An 8,252-nucleotide genomic window follows, 5' to 3' on the forward strand; every position below is an offset into this window, starting at 1 on the left:
ACAAAACAAAAAAACATTTAACTTGCATTATATAGAAGAAGTGTGTGCTGATAGACAGTATGTCACAGTGACAACGTGGCACTGATAGTGTGCTATTCCTGTGGCAGTGGACGAGGACTTTAATTAGTTCTTAAATCTGTTCCCGAAAATGCTGAAAAACATTTTAGTTTGTCCTCAGGGTTCACTGGACATGCAGGATTTTCGGAACATAAGGTGACATGGATCAATATAATTGTTTAGCTTTCCTTTCAGAGATAAAAAAGATTATGCAGAAATGCCTGACGAAATAATATGTTTCGATCCTCAGGTTTGGGAAATACATGTTTTCAATGGACATGGCACGAAAACGGCTCTCTCCGCCCAACAGGATCTGAATTATTCAGGAAATGCGCCAAACAGTCAGCAATCTTCATGGACGTTGTCGCGCCTATTCATGTAAATGGAAATTACACGTTCTAACAGTAAACGTCAAACAGTAAACATCTAACAGTAAACGTCGTGGGGCGTACATGTATCTCAGCACTAAATGTACAGGCAGATCTCACTGTACAAAGAACCCGTAAAGATCCGGGGTAGAACAGTTCTTAAGCAACCCATGCTTGCCATAAAAGGCAACTAACGGGATCGGGTGGTTGAAGCGTGTCATCGTATCCCAATTGCGTACATTAATGCTCATGATATCAATCACTGGATTGTCTAGTCCAGATTCGATTTTTTTACAGACCGCCGTCACATAGCTGGCATATTGCTGAGTGCGACGTTAAACAACAAACAAAATAAACGCTGTAGTGAAAAGGCTGGTTTTAGAGGTATTCGGGAAACTTTTACTAATACTTAAACATGACCAAGTCTTTGACCCAAGCTGAATCTCAAAGGAGATCAGGTACAAAGAGTACGAACGTATGACTAAATACATCTTGGCTGAAGGACAACCCATTTTTCTTGAATTTCGAAATATTTTCTTTTACATTTAACTATTGCAGTGAGCTGGAGTCCTAATTATCCTTCTTCCTGGATCCCGTACGCAACTTAATCAGAGCCTAGCATATTTACGTTACAACATTGATACCCATGTCAATACAGTAAGAGGCTTGTCATTATAAAGCAAGACATATTTCTTCGTGCACATGACAAGCATGATTCTTCATTAACATTTTAATGGGTAACCACATTACTCAGTAATCGTGCTGATCCTGCTATCAATTCCGAGCCATAGATCAATCACTGTATCTAACTAAATGGAATACTGATTAAGTGTAGGCGAACTGTTATTAATAGCAGGGCCTGTAGAGATTACCGTAGAGCACAGAATTGATATAATAAATAAATGCAGTTCTTACCTTGACAGTTGAGGGTGATCCAATTCAACCATCTTATCTTGAAGGGATATCTGTGGAGTCAATAATTAAAATATTTAAAAAGTTGATACATAGATAACGAGTTGATGCCATGTACATGTACAAGTATCATGTGATGCTGGACGGCGCTACAAGCAACGACAACTACATCAACACCATTTCCAACAATCAGAGTGAGTGAGTAATTATTGCTTAACGCCACATCAGAAATCTTGCAGCTATTCGCGGGAGCATCAATGATTCCTTCATGACGGACAGGTAAAGGAACATGTGATGGGGAAATCACAACATGTTCACACGCCGTAAAGTTTACCCTTGTTAAGCCGATGGATCGTTGAAGACGATACTTTCAAGTTCCGGCAGAATTACTATTAGTCAGGACTCCATCAAGATCCTGGTCACAATTATTGGTCTTCAGCATCCCACGCTTGTCGTAGGAGGCGACACACGGGATCGGACTTGGGTGACTGACTTGGCTGATGCACGTACGTCACTGTATCTCAGTTGCGAAGTTCGATGCTCTGAGGGGCGGTCGGGTAGCCTAGTGGTTAAAGCGTTCGCTCGTCACGCCGAAGACCCGGGTTCGATTCCCGACATGGGTACAATGTGTGAAGCCCATTTGTGGTGTCCCCCGCCGTGATATTGCTGGAATATTGCTAAAAGCGGCGTAAAACTATATTCACTCACTCACTCACTCGATGCTCTGATGTCCATCACTAGTTTGTGAGGTCACTACATCATTGGTTGGTTGGTTGTTTGTTTTACGCCGCCGTATATTCCAGCTATATGACGGCGGTCTGTAAATAATCGAGTGTGGACCAGACAGTCCACTGATTGGTATCATGAACATCGATCCACGCAATTGGAATCGATGACGTTCTTCAACCAAGTCAGCGAGCCTGACCACCCGATCCCGTTAATCGTCTTTTACGACAAGCATAGTCACCTTTTACGACAAGCCCCTATTACATGAAGAAGGAATCAATTGAGGACAAAGTGTTCAATATTTAACGTCAACGCCTCGATTACCCACCGAAACAGATTCCATTGGGCCTACAAGGCAAAACAGTGATGCAAATTCTATGAATGGATCACTGAAAATCAGTGATGACACCAGGTGTTCGCGAAAAGTGTAAACATATCCTGCTCTACCTGTAGCTCCGATACACACAGTTTGCCTAAAAAAGTAAGTGCTTGTTTATTGCCAAACGCCTTACCCACAAAACGACAGTGACATGTAAACAATTGAGTCCTGACCAACGAATCCAGTCATATTAACTGGTTTTGTTCAAACACCACACCATGTCCTATCACGCATAACGGACAGGTGTTTGATGACTGAGCATTTTCTGTCGTTATACCTCTATTTAAAATCTTGCAATCCCATTGGTTGATCCGTACCTCGTGACGAAACAATAAATTTCAAAATAAACACTGTCCGCGAATATTGACTTATCACATGATCAGTATTGACCTGTCACGTGATGAATATTGACCCGTCTGCTAGAAAACAAGATGGAGGACTCGTCACATGATCAGTATTGACCTGTCGCGTGATGAATATTGACCCGTCAACTAGATAACAAGGAGGCGTCTGGTACGAACATTTTACGGTTCGCAGCTGGACGGTTGAAAGGCGTCATAAACTTGAAAGTGAATTTCGGTCTGACCACTTCATGGATCGGGTTCTCGCATATTGACCTCCTCAAGGGTAATTATTCGTAATACGGTGATGTTTTGAATTGTTCTTTGTGAATCAAGGGTGGCGACAAAATAAAACTCTAATTGAAAAACATTAATCTCTAAAAAACAAAACACCTTTTCGGTAGCATAAACCACATGTTGAAATCAAAATTAAGTCAATAAAAGTGCCTTAGAACATTAATAAGTGAGTACAGTCTACTCCTGTTCTAGAGCAGTATCGGCAGTGTCATGTAAGGGTGGGTTGATTGGTTGGTTGTTTAACGCCGCACTCAGCAATATTCCAGCTTTATGACGGCGGTGTGTAAATAATCGAGTCTGGACCAGACAATCCAGTGATTGACATCATGAATATCGAGCCACGCAATTGGGGTACGATGACATGCATCAACCAAGTCAGCCAGTCTGGCCACCCGATCCCGTTAGTCGCCTCTTACGACAAGCATAGTCACCTTTTACGGCAAGCATGGGTTGCTGAAGACCTATTCTATCCCGGGTCTTCACGGGTCGCCATGCAAGGGTACATCGCAAATTCACACATTGGATTCCATATAGGGAAGTAAACTCTGAAGCTGACGCTTCAACCAATAGCATTCGTTGGAACTTTTGGCACTCAACATTCGATCCAGTGGCTTACTTAGCACACTGTTAGGTGTGAAAGTTTGCTCTGACATTAAAAGATTCTTTGTACTTGTAAAGCTGTTTCAAGTCTTTTGATATGAATTTTTAGGACTGCCACAGCTGTGAAAAAACACACAATGTGATTTTTCAAAGAACACTGTCTCAGATTTGCCGATAATTTGAGAATAAACTTTCCGACAACCACACATTATTTGCTGCGTTGTCATGTCAGTAATGACGTGTGGAGGTCGTTAGATCTTTATAGCAGCTCTTATACATCCATTCATGTGGAGCAATTGTACCTGAGCGTGTAACAAGAAGAAGTCAGAAGGTCACTTAAGTTCGTGGCGTAGTTAACATTACGTTATAACGATTATGTGCAACAAGACTTTGTAATCTTAAAGCTTTATGTAGTGTAGTGAGCTGGGTTTCAGCAATATTTCAATTATATCAAAGCCCAAGTTATGAAGGTCATGGAAGATTACCACTTCTGTGAAAAAAATGGGCATGAGAATTGTGCTGACGAAACAATGCTCATTGTTAGGGATAATCTGGGATCAGAATCCATTATCAGCGGATCCTGGTACAACGTAACGAAGGTGATTTGCACGACGAGTCCCGGGGACTTTAGTGAGTTTTGAGCCACATTCATCAATAGTCCATCTATATGACAGCGACCGCCTCCGTGGTCAAGTGGTAGAGCGTCCGCCCGGAGAGCGGAAGGTCCGGGGTTCGATCCCCGGCCGCGTCATACCGAAAGACGTTAAAAGAAGGTACTTGTTGTTACCCTGTCTGACGCTCGGCATTAAGGGGCTAAAACAAGGACTGGTCGGCTCGGAGTCAGTATACTGTGTCTGAGTGGGGTATTCATGTTAAACTGCGGCGTGGTATCTCAGTGAGCTAGCACTATAAATCGGCATCAGTCCGGACTAGTACAAGCAGCCACACAAACACATACACGTGCATGCACGTCGCTATATAAGTGCAATAATCTTGGACGCGACGTTTAACCCAATTTCACCTCACCTATATGACAGCAGCCTGTAAATAAACGAGTCTGAATCAGATAGCCTGGTGATTGCTATTATGAGTAAATATGAATGCCGACGGGTTACGATGCGCTATTGACAAAGTCACTGAGCCTGATAACCTGATTCTCAAAGTTGAGTTTACCCTTTGGCGTCATCACAGAATTCCAGTGATCAATTCAGATAATTGTCACCACTAATTTCCCTTATACGCCCTCTGGATTTATATTCGGCAGATAATCGAGATTGATTATCCTTTGACATGTTATATTTACTACTCATATGAGTTAGGGGGCACGGGTGGCCCAGTCGTTATAGGCACCGCGATTCGCTGTGCAGAGTTGCGTCCCTTGGGCACGCCAGACACCTATGATTGTGGGTTCGAATCCCGGTTCGCCCCGATTATGTTTCTAGGTTTGTCAGCACCATACACGTGCTCGTGGGTTCCACCGTAGTGGTAAATGTCTGAGACCTGCATCACTTCGGGCTTTCCTCCCACATTAAGCTGACACGCCGTGATATAACTGGAATACTGTTAAAAGCGTCGTTAAACCCAACTCACTCACTCACTCATATGATTTATATGAACTTGATAGTGAGAGAAAAGTGGCACAGGAAGTAGATGTGTACGTGTCACGTTTAATACTCCAGCAAGCGGTGATAAACTGTCACAAATGTCATATTTGAACCGTCGATCATGAAATTCTGGCTCGACGAAGCGAGGCATTTCGGCACACCCATTTCTAGGAGTCCAAGCTTGTGTCTCTCGTGCCCCAGATGATAAACTAAGTGCCCTTCTCGTGGTTTGTTGTTTCTACAGACTCGAGTTAATTTTAGTTGGGGTTTTTGTGATAAACTCCAGACCTTCCAAAAATTGAAAATGTTCTAATTGGATTTGTTCCCATGAGATTGTTTTTAAATAGACAGCATTCTTCAGATGCTATTTCTGCCCAACCCCTGAGGATTTTGTGTTATCACGAGGAATCAATAAAGCTGTTTGAATAATATAAAGTTGATATAAATACCGATCTGTAACCATAATGTTATTAGCAGAAGCGCATGATGGATGGTGTACGCGTATACAACACCATAGGGGAGTCGATTAAAATCAATATGAAGACAAAAGATTTTATTTAGGTAATGAAAATAAACAAACGTGGACAATAAAAAGTCATGAAATCCTGATCTTGTATCTTACTTTAATGCTGCTTTCGTGTGTGTGTGTAGGTCAAACTAAATGTAATTACACGCATTAGGTGTGTTGAGATGGCTTAAACAAACGCAAATTTTGAGCCAAAAGACAAATATCTTGAACATTCTTCCCATCCGAATACTATTTGACATGGTTGAAGTCATAAGAACTACCCCATCTTCCCGAGACAAGAGAGTTAACTGACTTTAAAAGTCCAATTTCCACCCTTGCCGAACTAGGCTGGAATTCCTTGGCTCGATCGTGGCGCCACCAGTGGAATTATGTCCTTTCTATGCCTCTCCTATTGACCAATCAGATTCAACCTCTCGTATCACTTGCATTTGCTTCAAACAAAACGGTGGCACCCAGTCAAGACGATCTGATTGATAATCAAGATCTACATTGTGATAAAACGAGTCTTACATCGCACAGTGCATCAAATCACGTGAGCACCTGGATTAAAAGCATGAAGAGATTTAGAAAATATCTGTTGACAACGAGTTAGCGGTGCAAATGCTTTGCAAATCCTGCAGTCGACCGAAATCTGCATGACACTTTACAAACCGGATTTCGATTTCGGTGCGCGATATTCATTGGACTATGGCTAGACTCGTTAGTCCTGCCAAAATGTAACTCCATAATACCAGCCTAGTTCGGCAAGGGTGGAAACTGGACTTTTATAGTCAGTTAACTCAATTGCCTCGGGAAGATGGAACTACCCATGAGGACAACGGATGTTACAGTGTCGGACTTGTCACTATATGGCTGAGATACTGCCGATGTTACGCTAAATTTTAACTCACTCACTCACTATAGTGTCGGAAGTCTTACAACAGAAAACACATTTACTTTCATATCAATAGCTTCATATATAAGAACAGAGAGGCCATGTTGAAGACAAACGTCAGATAGATTTTGATGGCTGTGATATTTCAATACTCTACAAATATAAGCTTAACCCACTTCACCCATCGTTAGCAGTGACTCACAAAACTAACAATAATCGGATAGGTTATGTGAGCGCCGAGAACGTTTGAATTGTGATTTTCAGCTAAAAAGATTAGTTTGAATACAATTGATTTATCCGTAATATACTGATGAAACAGACAGTTAGTCTTTCAAGTTTTTAGAAGAATGGATGATTATATAAATAATTAATTAAAGCGGCAAAAGCCTTTCCATATCCAATAGAAATCTCTCGATAAAGAAGAGTCGATTGTACAATTCCGACTACATCACGAGCATGTGTTTATGAATCAGTATCAAATGGAAACGATACCAGTTGTTCACAAAAGGTGAGCGTTTCCTGTCCCACCGGTGGCACCCGTCACAAACACATGCAAAGGCATGTCAATTGATCATCTGAAAACAACCATGGGAACATATGGTACAAGTAAAAATAGGGAATTGCATCGGACATCATTTTTGTCACTGATGCGTCAAAGCAACGTCCTTTCTGATAATGCATGCCGACGCGACGTTAAATTTTAACTTTTAACTCACTCAGTCTGATAATGCATAAGAGCAATTAAAGGTTCCCCGATCAGACTAAACTGAAGACCTCTTGGTCTAATATCGGTAGATTTAATTTGATTTGTGTCCCTCTTACGTGGTGGTGGTAGTTTTAAGAGAGACGTGGGCAAATAGAAGGCTTATTGCGTCCATTGTCATCAACGTGTAGGTCTTCCCCTTCTCGTGTTGATGTTTTGGAGTGTATTGAAGTTGACAAAACACATTCTTAGAATCCTCTCAACTCCGTCGTCGTGGTAGCACGTGCTGCGATGGCCATGAACTTGGTCATAGACATCATACATACTTGTCTAAGAAGTTTAAACCCAGAAGACCAATTTATATATGTTATGCAGAATGATAGTCTAGCTATTCCCCTAGCCGCAGTTTTTACTGCTATGTATAAAAGAAGAAAATTTCAACTTGCATTGTAAATAGTGCACTTCTGATCCACAAGTAATTGTTATTCTTCCTTATAGGATTTAACCACATGTTTATACAAGTTTGAATATATTTAGTTTATGAAAAATGAAAATTTAACTGCGCCCAATTAAATATTTTAAAACTTACGTTGCACGTTCGGTTCCCAATTCTAATCTACAGGCACGCTACCTCTACATCGAAAACACTGCAAGTGTATCCCCTAAAACTCTTCGTCCGGACATCTGTGAGTGAGTGAGTAAGTGAGTATAAAGGGGAGCTGTTCCATGAATGCATGGGTAAGGTGCTTGAGGTCAATACGTTCGTATACTGAGCCAGTGAAGAGAACACGGACAAGGAGAGTGAGTGAGAATGGTTTTACGCCGCTTTTAGCAATATTCCAGCAATATCACGGCGGGGGAC

At 41.6% G+C, this 8,252-nt stretch overlaps 1 protein-coding gene across 2 annotated transcripts in view; it reads right to left on the minus strand.

Annotated features, from left to right (window-relative positions):
- LOC139447652 (neuromedin-U receptor 2-like) overlaps nt 1-8,252 on the minus strand; it is a 100,573-nt gene that overhangs the window by 70,112 nt on the left and 22,209 nt on the right. For both annotated transcript variants that reach the window (XM_071229078.1, XM_071229076.1), the window contains exon 3: nt 1,341-1,390. The gene's annotated coding sequence lies outside the window, so the exon portion shown is untranslated. The remainder of the gene's footprint in view (nt 1-1,340; nt 1,391-8,252) is intronic.

Source organism: Haliotis cracherodii, unplaced genomic scaffold, assembly GCF_022045235.1.
Source record: "Haliotis cracherodii isolate W230 unplaced genomic scaffold, xgHalCrac1.p SCAF_7, whole genome shotgun sequence".
Lineage (NCBI taxonomy): Eukaryota > Metazoa > Mollusca > Gastropoda > Lepetellida > Haliotidae > Haliotis > Haliotis cracherodii.